The following is a 23,497-nucleotide window of genomic DNA, read 5'->3' as shown; positions in this document are numbered from 1 at the left end:
GACACACACAAACGCACACTGCTGACACACACAAACTCACACTGTTGGCACACAGAAACTCACACTGCTGTCACACACAAACTCACACTGCTCCCACAAACAAGCTTACACTGCTGTCAGACAGAAACTCACACTGCTGCCACATACAAACTCATACTGCTGTCACACACCAACTCACACTGTTGACACACACAAACTCACACTGCTGACACACACAAACTCACACTGCTGACACACAAAAACTCACACTGCTGTCACACACAAACTCACACTGCAGTCAAAAACAAACACAGGCTGCTGCTACATACAAACTCACACTGCTGTCACGCACAAACCCACACTGTTGACACACACAAACTCACTCTGCTGACACACACAAACTCACACTGCTGACAGACACAAACTCACACTGCTGTCACAAAGAAACTCACTGTTGCCACACGCAAACTCACACTGCTGTACGACGTAAGATCACAATGCAGACACACACAAACTAACACTGCTGACACACACAAACTAACACTGCTGTAAGACACAAACTCAGACTGCTGCCACATAAAACCTCACACTGCTGTCAAACACAAACGCACACTGTTGACACACACAAACTCACACTGCTGACACACACAAACTCACACTGCTGACACATACAAACTCACACTGCTGTCACACACAAACTCAGACTGCTGTCACACACAAACTCACACTGCTCCCACAAACAAGCTTACACTGCTGAAACACACAAGCTCACACTGCAGCCACATAAAAACTCAGACTGCTGTCACACACAAATTCACACGGCTCACACACACAAACTCACACTGCTGTCAGACACAAACTCAGTCTGCTGCCACATACAAACTCACACAACTGTCACACACAAACCCAAACTGTTGATACACACAAACTCACACTGCTGACACACACAAACTCACACTGCTGAAACACACAAACTCACACTGCTGTCACACAGAAACTCACACTGCTGTCACACATAAGCTCACACTGCTGACACACACAAATTCACACTGCTGACACACACAAACTCACACTGCTGTCAGACACCAACTTAGACTGCTGCCACATACAAACTCACACTGCTGTCACACACAAACCCACAGTGTTGACACACACAAACTCACACTACTGCCACACACAAGCTCTCAATGCTGTCACGCAGAAACTTGCATTGCTGACACACACAAAATCACAATGCTGCCACAAACAGGCTCACACTGCTGACACACATAAACTCACACTGCTGACGCACACAAGATCACACTGCTGTCACACACAATCTCACACTGCTGACACACACAAATTGACACTGCTGACACACACAAACACACACTGCTGCCACACACAAACTCACACTGCTGCCACACACAATCTCACACTGCTGTCACACATAAGCTCACACTGCTGCCACACACAAATTGACACTGCTGTCAGACACAAACTCACACTGTTGCCACACACAAGCTCAAAATGCTGTCACCCTCAAACTCACATTGCAGGCACACACAAACTCACACTGCAGTCACAAATTAGATCACATTGCTGACACACACAAATTCACACAGCTGACATACACATACTCACACTGCTGACACACACAAACTCACACTGCTGTCTGACACAAACCCATACTGTTGACACACACAAACTCACACTGGTGACACAAACAAACCCACACTGCTGACACACACAAACTCACACTGCTGTCACACACAAACTCACACTGCTGTCACACACAAACTCACACTGCGGCCACACACAAACTCAACACTGCTGCCACAAACAAGCTCATACAGCTGAAACACACAGGCTCAGTCTACTCAAACACAGAGGCTCTCACTGCCGACACTCACAAGCTCACCATACAAACACACACAAACTCACACTGCTGACACACACAAACTCACACTGCTGACACACACAAACTCACACTGCTGTCACACACAACCTCACACTGCTGTCACACACAAACTCAGACTGCTGCCACATACAAACTCACACTGCTGTCACACACAAACACACACTGTTGACACACACAAACTCATACTGCTGACACACACAAGCTCACACTGCTGACACACACAAACTAACACTGCTGTAAGACACAAACTCAGACTGCTGCCACATAAAACCTCACACTGCTGTCAAACACAAACGCACACGGTTGACACACACAAACTCACACTGCTGACACACACAAACTCACACTGCTGACACATACAAACTCACACTGCTGTCACACACAAACTCAGACTGCTGTCACACACAAACTCACACTGCTCCCACAAACAAGCTTACACTGCTGACACACACAAGCTCACACTGCAGCCACATAAAAACTCTCACTGCTGTCACACGCAAATTCACACGGCTCACACACACAAACTCACACTGCTGTCAGACACAAACTCAGTCTGCTGCCACATACAAACTCACACAGCTGTCACACACAAACCCAAACTGTTGATACACACAAACTCACACTGCTGACACACACAAACTCACACTGCTGAAACACACAAACTCACACTGCTGTCACACAGAAACTCACACTGCTGTCACACATAAGCTCACACTGCTGACACACACAAATTCACACTGCTGACACACACAAACTCACACTGCTGTCACACACCAACTTAGACTGCTGCCACATACAAACTCACACTGCTGTCACACACAAACCCACAGTGTTGACACACACAAACTCACACTACTGCCACACACAAGCTCTCAATGCTGTCACGCAGAAACTTGCATTGCTGACACACACAAAATCACAATGCTGCCACAAACAAGCTCACACTGCTGACACACATAAACTCACACTGCTGACGCACACAAGATCACACTGCTGTCACACACAATCTCACACTGCTGACACACACAAATTGACACTGCTGACACACACAAACACACACTGCTGCCACACACAAACTCACACTGCTGACACACACAATCTGAAATTGCTGTCACACATAAGCTCACACTGCTGCCACACACAAATTGACACTGCTGTCAGACACAAACTCACACTGTTGCCACACACAAGCTCAAAATGCTGTCACCCTCAAACTCACATTGCAGGCACACACAAACTCACACTGCAGTCACAAATTAGATCACATTGCTGACACACACAAATTCACACAGCTGACATACACAAACTCACACTGCTGACACACACAAACTCACACTGCTGTCTGACACAAACACAGACTGTTGACACACACAAACTCACACTGGTGACACAAACAAACACACACTGCTGACACACACAAACTCACACTGCTGTCACACACAAACTCACACTGCTGTCACACACAAACTCACACTGCGGCCACACACAAACTCAACACTGCTGCCACAAACAAGCTCATACAGCTGAAACACACAGGCTCAGTCTACTCAAACACAGAGGCTCTCACTGCCGACACTCACAAGCTCACCATACAAACACACACAAACTCACACTGCTGAAACACAGAAACTCACACTGCTGACACACACAAACTCACACTGCTGACACACACAAACTCACACTGCTGTCACACACAACCTCACACTGCTGTCACACACAAACTCAGACTGCTGCCACATACAAACTCACACTGCTGAAACACACAAATTCACACTGCTGACACACACAAACTCACACTGCTGTCACACACAAACTCAGACTGCTGCCACATACAAACTCACAATGCTGTCACACACAAACACACACTGTTGACACACACAAACTCACACTGCTGACACACACAAGCTCACACTGCTGACACACACAAACTAACACTGCTGTAAGACATAAACTCAGACTGCTGCCACATAAAAAATCACACTGCTGTCAAACACAAACGCACACTGTTGACACACACAAACTCACACTGCTGACACACACAAACTCACACTGCTGACACATACAAACTCACACTGCTGTCACACACAAACTCAGACTGCTGTCACACACAAACTCACACTGCTGACACATACAAACTCACACTGCTGTCACACACAAACTCACACTGCTGACACACACAAACTCACACTGCTGACACATACAAACTCACACTGCTCCCACAAACAAGCTTACACTGCTGACACACACAAGCTCACACTGCAGCCACATAAAAACTCTCACTGCTGTCACACGCAAATTCACACGGCTCACACACACAAACTCACACTGCTGTCAGACACAAACTCAGTCTGCTGCCACATACAAACTCACACAGCTGTCACACACAAACCCAAACTGTTGATACACACAAACTCACACTGCTGACACACACAAACTCACACTGCTGAAACACACAAACTCACACTGCTGTCACACAGAAACTCACACTGATGTCACACATAAGCTCACACTGCTGACACACACAAATTCACACTGCTGACACACACAAACTCACACTGCTGTCACACACCAACTTAGACTGCTGCCACATACAAACTCACACTGCTGTCACACACAAACCCACAGTGTTGACACACACAAGCTCACACTGCTGACACACACAAATTCACACTGCTGGCACACACAAACTCACAATGCTGTCAGACACAAACTCAGACTGCTGCCACATAAAAACTCACACGGCTGACACACACAAACTCACACTGCTGGCACAAACAAACTCACACTGCTGAAACACACAAACTCACACTGCAGTCACACACAAACTCAGACTGCTGTCAGACACAAACTCACACTGCTGACACATAAAAACTCACACTGCTGCCACACACAAACTCACACTGCTGTCACACACAAACTCACACTGCTGTCACACACAAACTCACACTGCTGTCACACACAAACTCAGACTGCTGCCACATACAAACTCACAATGCTGTCACACACAAACACACACTGTTGACACACACAAACTCACACTGCTGACACACACAAGCTCACACTGCTGACACACACAAACACACACTGCGGTCACACAGAAACTCACTGCTGCGACACACAAACTCACACTGCTGTAATACGTAAGCTCACACTGCTGACACACACAAATTCACACTGCTGGCACACACGAACTCACAATGCTGTCAGACACAATCTCAGACTGCTGCCACATAAAAACTCACACTGCTGAAACACACAAACTCACACTGCTGACACACACAAACTCACACTGCTGACACACACAAACTCAAACTGCTGTCACACACAAACTCACACTGCTGTCAGACACAAACTCACACTGCTGACACAGACAAACTCGCACTGCTGTCACACACAAACTCACACTGTTGACACACACAAACTCACACTGCTGACACACACAAACTCACACTGCTGTCACACACAAACTCACACTGCTGTCACACACAAACTCACACTGCGGCCACACACAAACTCAACACTGCTGCCACAAACAAGCTCATACAGCTGAAACACACAGGCTCAGTCTACTCAAACACAGAGGCTCTCACTGCCGACACTCACAAGCTCACCATACAAACACACACAAACTCACACTGCTGAAACACAGAAACTCACACTGCTGACACACACAAACTCACACTGCTGGCACAAACAAACTCATACTGCTGAAACACACAAACTCACACTGCAGTCACACACAAACTCACACTGCTGTCAGACACAAACTCACACTGCTGACACATAAAAACTCACACTGCTGTCACACACAAACTCACACTGCTGACACACACAAACCCACACTGCTGCCACACACAAACTCACACTGCTGTCACACACAAACTCACACTGCTGTCACACACAAACTCACACTGCGGCCACACACAAACTCAACACTGCTGCCACAAACAAGCTCATACAGCTGAAACACACAGGCTCAGTTTACTCAAACACAGAGTCTCTCACTGCCGACATTCACAAGCTCACCATACAAACACACACAAACTCACACTGCTGACACACAAAAATTGACACTGCTGACACACACAAACTCACACTGCTGCCACACACAATCTCACACTGCTGTCACACATAAGCTCACACTGCTGCCACACACAAAATGACACTGCTGTCAGACACAAATCACACTGCTGCCACACACAAGCTCACAATGCTGTCAACCTCAAACTCACATAGCAGCCACACACAATCTCACACTGCAGTCACATATTAGATCACACTGCTGACACACACAAATTCACACAGCTGACATATACAAACTCACACTGCTGACACACACAAACTCTCACTGCTGTCTGACACAAACCCATACTGTTGACACACACAAACTCACACTGGTGACACAAACAAACCCACACTGCTGACACACACAAACTCACACTGCTGTCACACACAAACTCACACTGCTGTCACACACAAACTCACACTGCGGCCACACACAAACTCAAAACTGCTGCCACAAACAAGCTCATACAGCTGAAACACACAGGCTCAGTCTACTCAAGCACAGAGGCTCTCACTGCCGACACACACAAGCTCACCATACAAACACACACAAACTCACACTGCTGAAACACACAAACTAACACTGCTGACACACACTAACTGACACTGCTGACACACACAAACTCACACTGCTGTCACACACAAACTCACACTGCTGTCAGACACAAACTCAGACTGCTGCCACATACAAACTCACACTGCTGTCACACACAAACGCACACTGTTGACACACACAAACTCACACTGCTGACACACACAAACGCACACTGCTGACACACACAAACTCACACTGCTGGCACACAGAAACTCAGACTGCTGTCACACACAAAGTAACACTGCTGTAATACATAAGCTCACAATGCTGACACACACAAATTCACACTGCTGGCACACACAAACTCACACTGCTGACAGACACAAACTCACACTGCTGGCACACACCAACTTAGACTGCTGCCACATACAAACTCACACTGCTGTCACACACAAACCCACAGTGTTGACACACACAAACTCACACTACTGCCACACACAAGCTCTCAATGCTGTCACGCAGAAACTTGCATTGCTGACACACACAAAATCACAATGCTGCCACAAACAAGCTCACACTGCTGACACACATAAACTCACACTGCTGACGCACACAAGATCACACTGCTGTCACACACAATCTCACACTGCTGACACACACAAATTGACACTGCTGACACACACAAACACACACTGCTGCCACACACAAACTCACACTGCTGCCACACACAATCTGAAATTGCTGTCACACATAAGCTCACACTGCTGCCACACACAAATTGACACTGCTGTCAGACACAAACTCACACTGTTGCCACACACAAGCTCAAAATGCTGTCACCCTCAAACTCACATTGCAGGCACACACAAACTCACACTGCAGTCACAAATTAGATCACATTGCTGACACACACAAATTCACACAGCTGACATACACAAACTCACATTGCTGACACACACAAACTCACACTGCTGTCTGACACAAACCCATACTGTTGACACACACAAACTCACACTGGTGACACAAACAAACCCACACTGCTGACACACACAAACTCACACTGCTGTCACACACAAACTCACACTGCTGTCACACACAAACTCACACTGCGGCCACACACAAACTCAACACTGCTGCCACAAACAAGCTCATACAGCTGAAACACACAGGCTCAGTCTACTAAAACACAGAGGCTCTCATTGCCGACACTCACAAGCTCACCATACAAACACCCACAAACTCACACTGCTGAAACACAGAAACTCACACTGCTGACACACACAAACTCACACTGCTGACACACACAAACTCACACTGCTGTCACACACAACCTCACACTGCTGTCACACACAAACTCAGACTGCTGCCACATACAAACTCACACTGCTGTCACACACAAACCCACACTGTTGACACACACAAACTCATACTGCTGAAACACACAAATTCCCACTGCTGACACACACAAACTCACACTTCTGTCACACACAAACTCAGACTGCTGCCACATACAAACTCACAATGCTGTCACACACAAACACACACTGTTGACACACACAAACTCACACTGCTGACACACACAAGCTCACACTGCTGACACACACAAACTAACACTGCTGTAAGACACAAACTCAGACTGCTGCCACATAAAACCTCACACTGCTGTCAAACACAAACGCACACTGTTGACACACACAAACTCACACTGCTGACACACACAAACTCACATTGCTGACACATACAAACTCACACTGCTGTCACACACAAACTCAGACTGCTGTCACACACAAACTCACACTGCTCCCACAAACAAGCTTACACTGCTGACACACACAAGCTCACACTGCAGCCACATAAAAACTCTCACTGCTGTCACACGCAAATTCACACGGCTCACACACACAAACTCACACTGCTGTCAGACACAAACTCAGTCTGCTGCCACATACAAACTCACACAGCTGTCACACACAAACCCAAACTGTTGATACACACAAACTCACACTGCTGACACACACAAACTCACACTGCTGAAACACACAAACTCACACTGCTGTCACACAGAAACTCACACTGCTGTCACACATAAGCTCACACTGCTGACACACACAAATTCACACTGCTGACACACACAAACTCACACTGCTGTCACACACCAACTTAGACTGCTGCCACATACAAACTCACACTGCTGTCACACACAAACCCACAGTGTTGACACACACAAACTCATACTGCTGACACACACAAGCTCACACTGCTGACACACACAAATTCACACTGCTGGCACACACAAACTCACAATGCTGTCAGACACAAACTCAGACTGCTGCCACATAAAAACTCACACGGCTGACACACACAAACTCACACTGCTGGCACAAACAAACTCACACTGCTGAAACACACAAACTCACACTGCAGTCACACACAAACTCAGACTGCTGTCAGACACAAACTCACACTGCTGACACATAAAAACTCACACTGCTGTCACACACAAACTCACACTGCTGACACACACAAACCCACACTGCTGCCACACACAAACTCACACTGCTGTCACACACAAACTCACACTGCTGTCACACACAAACTCACACTGCTGTCACACACAAACTCAGACTGCTGCCACATACAAACTCACAATGCTGTCACACACAAACACACACTGTTGACACACACAAACTCACACTGCTGACACACACAAGCTCACACTGCTGACACACACAAACACACACTGCGGTCACACAGAAACTCACTGCTGCGACACACAAACTCACACTGCTGTAATACGTAAGCTCACACTGCTGACACACACAAATTCACACTGCTGGCACACACGAACTCACAATGCTGTCAGACACAATCTCAGACTGCTGCCACATAAAAACTCACACTGCTGAAACACACAAACTCACACTGCTGACACACACAAACTCACACTGCTGACACACACAAACTCAAACTGCTGTCACACACAAACTCACACTGCTGTCAGACACAAACTCACACTGCTGACACATACAAACTCGCACTGCTGTCACACACAAACTCACACTGTTGACACACACAAACTCACACTGCTGACACACACAAACTCACACTGCTGTCACACACAAACTCACACTGCTGTCACACACAAACTCACACTGCGGCCACACACAAACTCAACACTGCTGCCACAAACAAGCTCATACAGCTGAAACACACAGGCTCAGTCTACTCAAACACAGAGGCTCTCACTGCCGACACTCACAAGCTCACCATACAAACACACACAAACTCACACTGCTGAAACACAGAAACTCACACTGCTGACACACACAAACTCACACTGCTGACACACACAAACTCACACTGCTGTCACACACAACCTCACACTGCTCACACACACAAACTCACACTGCTGTCAGACACAAACTCAGACTGCTGCCACATACAAACTCACACAGCTGTCACACACAAACCCAAACTGTTGATACACACAAACTCACACTGCTGACACACACAAACTCACACTGCTGAAACACACAAACTCACACTGCTGTCACACAGAAACTCACACTGCTGTCACACATAAGCTCACACTGCTGACACACACAAACTCACACTGCTGTCACACACCAACTTAGACTGCTGCCACATACAAACTCACACTGCTGTCACACACAAACCCACAGTGTTGACACACACAAACTCATACTGCTGACACACACAAGCTCACACTGCTGACACACACAAATTCACACTGCTGGCACACACAAACTCACAATGCTGTCAGACACAAACTCAGACTGCTGCCACATAAAAACTCACACGGCTGACACACACAAACTCACACTGCTGGCACAAACAAACTCATACTGCTGAAACACACAAACTCACACTGCAGTCACACACAAACTCACACTGCTGTCAGACACAAACTCACACTGCTGACACATAAAAACTCACACTGCTGTCACACACAAACTCACACTGCTGACACACACAAACCCACACTGCTGCCACACACAAACTCACACTGCTGTCACACACAAACTCACACTGCTGTCACACACAAACTCACACTGCGGCCACACACAAAATCAACACTGCTGCCACAAACAAGCTCATACAGCTGAAACACACAGGCTCAGTTTACTCAAACACAGAGGCTCTCACTGCCGACATTCACAAGCTCACCATACAAACACACACAAACTCACACTGCTGACACACAAAAATTGACACTGCTGACACACACAAACTCACACTGCTGCCACACACAATCTCACACTGCTGTCACACATAAGCTCACACTGCTGCCACACACAAGCTCACAATGCTGTCAACCTCAAACTCACATAGCAGCCACACACAATCTCACACTGCAGTCACATATTAGATCACACTGCTGACACACACAAATTCACACAGCTGACATATACAAACTCACACTGCTGACACACACAAACTCTCACTGCTGTCTGACACAAACCCATACTGTTGACACACACAAACTCACACTGGTGACACAAACAAACCCACACTGCTGACACACACAAACTCACACTGCTGTCACACACAAACTCACACTGCTGTCACACACAAACTCACACTGCGGCCACACACAAACTCAAAACTGCTGCCACAAACAAGCTCATACAGCTGAAACACACAGGCTCAGTCTACTCAAGCACAGAGGCTCTCACTGCCGACACACACAAGCTCACCATACAAACACACACAAACTCACACTGCTGAAACACACAAACTAACACTGCTGACACACACTAACTGACACTGCTGACACACACAAACTCACACTGCTGTCACACACAAACTCACACTGCTGTCAGACACAAACTCAGACTGCTGCCACATACAAACTCACACTGCTGTCACACACAAACGCACACTGTTGACACACACAAACTCACACTGCTGACACACACAAACGCACACTGCTGACACACACAAACTCACACTGCTGGCACACAGAAACTCAGACTGCTGTCACACACAAAGTAACACTGCTGTAATACATAAGCTCACAATGCTGACACACACAAATTCACACTGCTGGCACACACAAACACACAATGCTGTCAGACACAAACTCAGACTGCTGCCACATAAAAACTCACACTGCTGTCACACACAAACGCACACTGTTGACACACACAAAGTCACACTGCTGACACACACAAACTCACACTGCTGACACACACAAACTCACACTGTTGGCACACAGAAACTCACACTGCTGTCACACACAAACTCACACTGCTCCCACAAACAAGCTTACACTGCTGTCAGACAGAAACTCACACTGCTGCCACATACAAACTCATACTGCTGTCACACACCAACTCACACTGTTGACACACACAAACTCACACTGCTGACACACACAAACTCACACTGCTGACACACAAAAACTCACACTGCTGTCACACACAAACTCACACTGCAGTCAAAAACAAACACAGGCTGCTGCTACATACAAACTCACACTGCTGTCACGCACAAACCCACACTGTTGACACACACAAACTCACTCTGCTGACACACACAAACTCACACTGCTGACAGACACAAACTCACACTGCTGTCACAAAGAAACTCACTGTTGCCACACGCAAACTCACACTGCTGTACGACGTAAGATCACAATGCAGACACACACAAACTAACACTGCTGACACACACAAACTAACACTGCTGTAAGACACAAACTCAGACTGCTGCCACATAAAACCTCACACTGCTGTCAAACACAAACGCACACTGTTGACACACACAAACTCACACTGCTGACACACACAAACTCACACTGCTGACACATACAAACTCACACTGCTGTCACACACAAACTCAGACTGCTGTCACACACAAACTCACACTGCTCCCACAAACAAGCTTACACTGCTGAAACACACAAGCTCACACTGCAGCCACATAAAAACTCAGACTGCTGTCACACACAAATTCACACGGCTCACACACACAAACTCACACTGCTGTCAGACACAAACTCAGTCTGCTGCCACATACAAACTCACACAGCTGTCACACACAAACCCAAACTGTTGATACACACAAACTCACACTGCTGACACACACAAACTCACACTGCTGAAACACACAAACTCACACTGCTGTCACACAGAAACTCACACTGCTGTCACACATAAGCTCACACTGCTGACACACACAAATTCACACTGCTGACACACACAAACTCACACTGCTGTCAGACACCAACTTAGACTGCTGCCACATACAAACTCACACTGCTGTCACACACAAACCCACAGTGTTGACACACACAAACTCACACTACTGCCACACACAAGCTCTCAATGCTGTCACGCAGAAACTTGCATTGCTGACACACACAAACTCACAATGCTGCCACAAACAAGCTCACACTGCTGACACACATAAACTCACACTGCTGACGCACACAAGATCACACTGCTGTCACACACAATCTCACACTGCTGACACACACAAATTGACACTGCTGACACACACAAACACACACTGCTGCCACACACAAACTCACACTGCTGCCACACACAATCTGAAATTGCTGTCACACATAAGCTCACACTGCTGCCACACACAAATTGACACTGCTGTCAGACACAAACTCACACTGTTGCCACACACAAGCTCAAAATGCTGTCACCCTCAAACTCACATTGCAGGCACACACAAACTCACACTGCAGTCACAAATTAGATCACATTGCTGACACACACAAATTCACACAGCTGACATACACAAACTCACACTGCTGACACACACAAACTCACACTGCTGTCTGACACAAACCCATACTGTTGACACACACAAACTCACACTGGTGACACAAACAAACCCACACTGCTGACACACACAAACTCACACTGCTGTCACACACAAACTCACACTGCTGTCACACACAAACTCACACTGCGGCCACACACAAACTCAACACTGCTGCCACAAACAAGCTCATACAGCTGAAACACACAGGCTCAGTCTACTCAAACACAGAGGCTCTCACTGCCGACACTCACAAGCTCACCATACAAACACACACAAACTCACACTGCTGAAACACAGAAACTCACACTGCTGACACACACAAACTCACACTGCTGACACACACAAACTCACACTGCTGTCACACACAACCTCACACTGCTGTCACACACAAACTCAGACTGCTGCCACATACAAACTCACACTGCTGTCACACACAAACCCACACTGTTGACACACACAAACTCATACTGCTGAAACACACAAATTCACACTGCTGACACACACAAACTCACACTGCTGTCACACACAAACTCAGACTGCTGCCACATACAAACTCACAATGCTGTCACACACAAACACACACTGTTGACACACACAAACTCACACTGCTGACACACACAAGCTCACACTGCTGACACACACAAACACACACTGCGGTCACACAGAAACTCACTGCTGCGACACACAAACTCACACTGCTGTAATACGTAAGCTCACACTGCTGACACACACAAATTCACACTGCTGGCACACACGAACTCACAATGCTGTCAGACACAATCTCAGACTGCTGCCACATAAAAACTCACACTGCTGAAACACACAAACTCACACTGCTGACACACACAAACTCACACTGCTGACACACACAAACTCAAACTGCTGTCACACACAAACTCACACTGCTGTCAGACACAAACTCACACTGCTGACACATACAAACTCACACTGTTGACACACACAAACTCACACTGCTGACACACACAAACTCACACTGCTGTCACACACAAACTCACACTGCTGTCACACACAAACTCACACTGCGGCCACACACAAACTCAACACTGCTGCCACAAACAAGCTCATACAGCTGAAACACACAGGCTCAGTCTACTCAAACACAGAGGCTCTCACTGCCGACACTCACAAGCTCACCATACAAACACACACAAACTCACACTGCTGAAACACAGAAACTCACACTGCTGACACACACAAACTCACACTGCTGACACACACAAACTCACACTGCTGTCACACACAACCTCACACTGCTGTCACACACAATCTCAGACTGCTGCCACATACAAACTCACACTGCGGCCACACACAAACTCAAAACTGCTGCCACAAACAAGCTCATACAGCTGAAACACACAGGCTCAGTCTACTCAAGCACAGAGGCTCTCACTGCCGACACACACAAGCTCACCATACAAACACACACAAACTCACACTGCTGAAACACACAAACTAACACTGCTGACACACACTAACTGACACTGCTGACACACACAAACTCACACTGCTGTCACACACAAACTCACACTGCTGTCAGACACAAACTCAGACTGCTGCCACATACAAACTCACACTGCTGTCACACACAAACGCACACTGTTGACACACACAAACTCACACTGCTGACACACACAAACGCACACTGCTGACACACACAAACTCACACTGCTGGCACACAGAAACTCAGACTGCTGTCACACACAAAGTAACACTGCTGTAATACATAAGCTCACAATGCTGACACACACAAATTCACACTGCTGGCACACACAAACACACAATGCTGTCAGACACAAACTCAGACTGCTGCCACATAAAAACTCACACTGCTGTCACACACAAACGCACACTGTTGACACACACAAAGTCACACTGCTGACACACACAAACTCACACTGCTGACACACACAAACTCACACTGTTGGCACACAGAAACTCACACTGCTGTCACACACAAACTCACACTGCTCCCACAAACAAGCTTACACTGCTGTCAGACAGAAACTCACACTGCTGCCACATACAAACTCATACTGCTGTCACACACCAACTCACACTGTTGACACACACAAACTCACACTGCTGACACACACAAACTCACACTGCTGACACACAAAAACTCACACTGCTGTCACACACAAACTCACACTGCAGTCAAAAACAAACACAGGCTGCTGCTACATACAAACTCACACTGCTGTCACGCACAAACCCACACTGTTGACACACACAAACTCACTCTGCTGACACACACAAACTCACACTGCTGACAGACACAAACTCACACTGCTGTCACAAAGAAACTCACTGTTGCCACACGCAAACTCACACTGCTGTACGACGTAAGATCACAATGCAGACACACACAAACTAACACTGCTGACACACACAAACTAACACTGCTGTAAGACACAAACTCAGACTGCTGCCACATAAAACCTCACACTGCTGTCAAACACAAACGCACACTGTTGACACACACAAACTCACACTGCTGACACACACAAACTCACACTGCTGACACATACAAACTCACACTGCTGTCACACACAAACTCAGACTGCTGTCACACACAAACTCACACTGCTCCCACAAACAAGCTTACACTGCTGAAACACACAAGCTCACACTGCAGCCACATAAAAACTCAGACTGCTGTCACACACAAATTCACACGGCTCACACACACAAACTCACACTGCTGTCAGACACAAACTCAGTCTGCTGCCACATACAAACTCACACAGCTGTCACACACAAACCCAAACTGTTGATACACACAAACTCACACTGCTGACACACACAAACTCACACTGCTGAAACACACAAACTCACACTGCTGTCACACAGAAACTCACACTGCTGTCACACATAAGCTCACACTGCTGACACACACAAATTCACACTGCTGACACACACAAACTCACACTGCTGTCAGACACCAACTTAGACTGCTGCCACATACAAACTCACACTGCTGTCACACACAAACCCACAGTGTTGACACACACAAACTCACACTACTGCCACACACAAGCTCTCAATGCTGTCACGCAGAAACTTGCATTGCTGACACACACAAACTCACAATGCTGCCACAAACAAGCTCACACTGCTGACACACATAAACTCACACTGCTGACGCACACAAGATCACACTGCTGTCACACACAATCTCACACTGCTGACACACACAAATTGACACTGCTGACACACACAAACACACACTGCTGCCACACACAAACTCACACTGCTGCCACACACAATCTGAAATTGCTGTCACACATAAGCTCACACTGCTGCCACACACAAATTGACACTGCTGTCAGACACAAACTCACACTGTTGCCACACACAAGCTCAAAATGCTGTCACCCTCAAACTCACATTGCAGGCACACACAAACTCACACTGCAGTCACAAATTAGATCACATTGCTGACACACACAAATTCACACAGCTGACATACACAAACTCACACTGCTGACACACACAAACTCACACTGCTGTCTGACACAAACCCATACTGTTGACACACACAAACTCACACTGGTGACACAAACAAACCCACACTGCTGACACACACAAACTCACACTGCTGTCACATACAAACTCACACTGCTGTCACACACAAACTCACACTGCGGCCACACACAAACTCAACACTGCTGCCACAAACAAGCTCATACAGCTGAAACACACAGGCTCAGTCTACTCAAACACAGAGGCTCTCACTGCCGACACTCACAAGCTCACCATACAAACACACACAAACTCACACTGCTGAAACACAGAAACTCACACTGCTGACACACACAAACTCACACTGCTGACACACACAAACTCACACTGCTGTCACACACAACCTCACACTGCTGTCACACACAAACTCAGACTGCTGCCACATACAAACTCACACTGCTGTCACACACAAACCCACACTGTTGACACACACAAACTCATACTGCTGAAACACACAAATTCACACTGCTGACACACACAAACTCACACTGCTGTCACACACAAACTCAGACTGCTGCCACATACAAACTCACAATGCTGTCACACACAAACACACACTGTTGACACACACAAACTCACACTGCTGACACACACAAGCTCACACTGCTGACACACACAAACACACACTGCGGTCACACAGAAACTCACTGCTGCGACACACAAACTCACACTGCTGTAATACGTAAGCTCCCACTGCTGACACACACAAATTCACACTGCTGGCACACACGAACTCACAATGCTGTCAGACACAATCTCAGACTGCTGCCACATAAAAACTCACACTGCTGAAACACACAAACTCACACTGCTGACACACACAAACTCACACTGCTGACACACACAAACTCAAACTGCTGTCACACACAAACTCACACTGCTGTCAGACACAAACTCACACTGCTGACATATACAAACTCACACTGTTGACACACACAAACTCACACTGCTGACACACACAAACTCACACTGCTGTCACACACAAACTCACACTGCTGTCACACACAAACTCACACTGCGGCCACACACAAACTCAACACTGCTGCCACAAACAAGCTCATACAGCTGAAACACACAGGCTCAGTCTACTCAAACACAGAGGCTCTCACTGCCGACACTCACAAGCTCACCATACAAACACACACAAACTCACACTGCTGAAACACAGAAACTCACACTGCTGACACACACAAACTCACACTGCTGACACACACAAACTCACACTGCTGTCACACACAACCTCACACTGCTGTCACACACAATCTCAGACTGCTGCCACATACAAACTCACACTGCTGTCACACACAAACCCACACTGTTGACACACACAAACTCATACTGCTGAAACACACAAATTCACACTGCTGACACACACAAACTCACACTGGTGTCACACACAAACTCAGACTGCTGCCACATACAAACTCACACTGCTGACACACACAAACACACACTGCGGTCACACAGAAACTCACTGCTGCGACACACAAACTCACACTGCTGTAATACGTAAGCTCACACTGCTGACACACACAAATTCACACTGCTGGCACACACGAACTCACAATGCTGTCAGACACAAACTCAGACTGCTGCCACATAAAACTCACACTGCTGAAACACACAAACTCACACTGCTGACACACACAAACTCACACTGCTGACACACACAAACTCAAACTGCTGTCACACACAAACTCACACTGCTGTCAGACACAAACTCACACTGCTGACACATACAAACTCGCACTGCTGTCACACACAAACTCACACTGTTAACACACACAAACTCACACTGCTGACACACACAAACTCACACTGCTGTCACACACAAACTCAGACTGCTGCCACATACAAACTCACAATGCTGTCACACACAAACACACACTGTTGACACACACAAACTCACACTGCTGACACACACAAGCTCACACTGCTGACACACACAAACACACACTGCGGTCACACAGAAACTCACTGCTGCGACACACAAACACACACTGCTGTAATACGTAAGCTCACACTGCTGACACACACAAACTCGCACTGCTGTCACACACAAACTCACACTGTTGACACACACAAACTCACACTGCTGACACACACAAACTCACACTGCTGACAGACACAAACTCACACTGCGGTCACACACAAATTCCGCCTGCTGTCATACACAAACTCAGACTGCTGTCACATGCAAACTCACACTGCTGTCACGCACAAACCCACACTGTTGACACACACAAACTCACACTGCTGACACACACAAACTCACACTGCTGACAGACACAAACTCACACTGCTGTCACACAGAAACTCACTGTTGCCACACAAAAAGTCACACAGCTGTAAGACGTAAGCTCACAATGCAGACACACACAAACTCACACTGCTGACACACACAAACTCACACTGCTGACACACACAAACTCACACTGCTATCACACACAAACGCACACTGCGGCCACACACAAACTCACACTGCTGTCACACACAAACTCACACTGCTGTCATACACAAACTCACACTGCTGACACACACAAACTCACACTGCTGTCACATAAAGCTCACACTGCTGTCACACACAAACTCACATTGCTGACACACACAAACTCACACTGCTGTCACACACAAACTCAGACTGCTGTCACACACAAACTCACACTGCTCCCACAAACAAGCTTACACTGCTGACACACACAATCTCACACTGCAGCCCCATAAAACCTCTCACTGCTGTCACACACAAATTCACACTGCTCACGCACCAAAACTCACACTGCTGTCAGAACCAAACTCAGACTGCTGCCACATAGAAACAAACACTGCTGACACACGCAAACTCACACTGCTGACACACACAAACTCACACTGCTGTCACACACAAACTCACACTGCTGTCACACACAAACTCACACTGCTGTCAGACACAAACTCACACTGCTGACACATAAAAACTCGCACTGCTGTCACACACAAACTCACACTGCAGACACACACAAATTCACACTGCTGACACACACAAACTCACACTGCTGTCAGGCACCAACTTAGACTGCTGCCACATACAAACTCACACTGCTGTCACACACAAACCCACAGCGTTGACACACACAAACTCACACTACTGCCACACACAAGCTCTCAATGCTGTCACGCAGAAACTTGCATTGCTGACACACACAAACACACACTGCTGCCAAACACAAGCTCACACTGCTGACACACACAAACTCACACTGCTGTCACACACAAACTCACACTGCTGTCACACACAAACTCACACTGCGGCCACACACAAACTCAACACTGCTGCCACAAACAAGGTCATACAGCTAAAACACACAGGCTCAGTCTGCTCAAACACAGAGGCTCTCACTGCCGACACTCACAAGCTCACCTACTAACACACACAAATTCACACTGCTGAAACACACAAACTCACACTGCTGACACACACAAACTCACACTGCTGACACACACAAACTCAAACTGCTGTCACACACAAACTCACACTGCTGTCAGACACAAACTCACACTGCTGACACATACAAACTCACACTGCTGCCACACACAAACTCACACTGCAGCCACATAAAAACTCAAACTGCTGACACACACAAACTCACACTGCTGACAAACACAAACTCACACTGCTGACACACACAAACTCACACTGCTGTCACACACAAACTCAGACTGCTGTCAGACACAAACTCACACTGCTGACACATACAAACTCAGACTGCTGTCACACACATTCTGACACTGTTGACACACACAAACTCACACTGCTGACTCACACAAACTCACACTGCTGACACACACAAACTCACACTGCTGTCACACACAAACTCACACTGATGTCAGACACAAACTCAGACTGCTGCTACATACAAACTCACACTGCTGTAACGCACAAAACCACACTGTTGACACACACAAACTCACACTGCTGACACACACAAACTCACTATGCTATCAGACACAAACTCACACTGCTGGCACACAGAAACTCACTGTTGCCACACACAAACACACACTGCTGTAAGACGTAAGCTCACAATGCAGACACACACAAATTCACACTGCTGACACACACAAACTAACACTGATGTAAGACACAAACTCACACTGCTGTCACACAGAAACTCACACTGCTGTCACACATAAGCTCACACTGCTGACACACACAAATTCACACTGCTGACAAACACAAACTCACACTGCTGTCAGACACAAACCCACAGTGTTGACACACACAAACTCACACTACTGCCACACACAAGCTCTCAATGCTGTCACGCAGAAACTTGCATTGCTGACACACACAAACTCACAATGCTGCCACAAACAAGCTCACACTGCTGACACACATAAACTCACACTGCTGACGCACACAAGATCACACTGCTGTCACACACAATCTCACACTGCTGACACACACAAATTGACACTGCTGACACACACAAACACACACTGCTGCCACACACAAACTCACACTGCTGCCACACACAATCTGACATTGCTGTCACACATAAGCTCACACTGCTGCCACACACAAATTGACACTGCTGTCAGACACAAACTCACACTGTTGCCACACACAAGCTCAAAATGCTGTCACCCTCAAACTCACATTGCAGGCACACACAAACTCACACTGCAGTCACAAATTAGATCACATTGCTGACACACACAAATTCACACAGCTGACATACACAAACTCACACTGCTGACACACACAAACTCACAATGCTGTCTGACACAAACCCATACTGTTGACACACACAAACTCACACTGGTGACACAAACAAACTCACACTGCTGACACACACAAACTCACACTGCTGTCACACACAAACTCACACTACTGTCACACACAAACTCACACTGCGGCCACACACAAACTCAACACTGCTGCCACAAACAAGCTCATACAGCTGAAACACACAGGCTCAGTCTACTCAAACACAGAGGCTCTCACTGCCGACACTCACAAGCTCACCATACAAACACACACAAACTCACACTGCTGAAACACAGAAACTCACACTGCTGACACACACAAACTCACACTGCTGACACACACAAACTCACACTGCTGTCACACACAACCTCACACTGCTGTCACACACAAACTCAGACTGCTGCCACATACAAACTCACACTGCTGTCACACACAAACCCACACTGTTGACACACACAAACTCATACTGCTGAAAACATAAATTCACACTGCTGACACACACAAACTCACACTGCTGTCACACACAAACTCAGACTGCTGCCACATACAAACTCACAATGCTGTCACACACAAACCCACACTGTTGACACACACAAACTCACACTGCTGACACACACAAGCTCACACTGCTGACACACACAAATTCACACTGCTGGCACACACAAACTCACACTGCTGTCACACACAAACTCACACTGCTGTCACACACAAACTCACACTGCAGCCAGACACAAACTCAACACTCCTGCCACAAACAAGGTCATACAGCTAAAACACACAGGCTCAGTCTGCTCAAACACAGAGGCTCTCACTGCCGACACTCACCAGCTCACCTACTAACACACACTAATTCACACTGCTGAAACACACAAACTCACACTGCTGACACACACAAACTCACACTGCTGTCACACACAAACTCAGACTGCTGTCACACACAAACTCACACTGCTCCCACAAACAAGCTTACACTGCTGACACACACAAGCTCACACTGCAGGCCCATAAAACCTCTCACTGCTGTCACACACAAATTCACACTGCTCACGCACCAAAACTCACACTGCTGTCAGAACCAAACTCAGACTGCTTCCACATAGAAACAAACACTGCTGACACACACAAACTCACACTGCTGTCACACACAAACTCACACTGCTGTCACACAAAAACTCACACTGCTGTCAGACACAAACTCACACTGCTGACACATAAAAACTCGCACTGCTGTCACACACAAACTCACACTGCTGACACACACAAATTCACACTGCTGACACACACAAACTCACACTGCTGTCAGGCACCAAATTATACTGCTGCCACATACAAACTCACACTGCTGTCACACACAAACCCACAGCGTTGACACACACAAACTCACACTACTGCCACACACAAGCTCTCAATGCTGTCACGCAGAAACTTGCATTGCTGACACACACAAACTCACAATGCTGCCACAAACAAGCTCACACTGCTGACACACATAAACTCACACTGCTGTCACACACAATCTCACACTGCTGACACACACAAATTGACACTGCTGACACACACAAACACACACTGCTGCCACACACAAACTCACACTGCTGCCACACACAATCTGACATTGCTGTCACACATAAGCTCACACTGCTGCCACACACAAATTGACACTGCTGTCAGACACAAACTCACACTGTTGCCACACACAAGCTCAAAATGCTGTCACCCTCAAACTCACATTGCAGGCACACACAAACGCACACTGCAGTCACAAATTAGATCACATTGCTGACACACACAAATTCACACAGCTGACATACACAAACTCACACTGCTGACACACACAAACTCACAATGCTGTCTGACACAAACCCATACTGTTGACACACACAAACTCACACTGGTGACACAAACAAACTCACACTGCTGA

Source organism: Carcharodon carcharias, chromosome 10, assembly GCF_017639515.1.
Source record: "Carcharodon carcharias isolate sCarCar2 chromosome 10, sCarCar2.pri, whole genome shotgun sequence".
Classification (NCBI taxonomy): Eukaryota; Metazoa; Chordata; class Chondrichthyes; order Lamniformes; family Lamnidae; genus Carcharodon; species Carcharodon carcharias.
The sequence above is the reverse complement of the archived record's forward strand: the minus strand, read 5'-3'. Positions refer to the sequence as shown.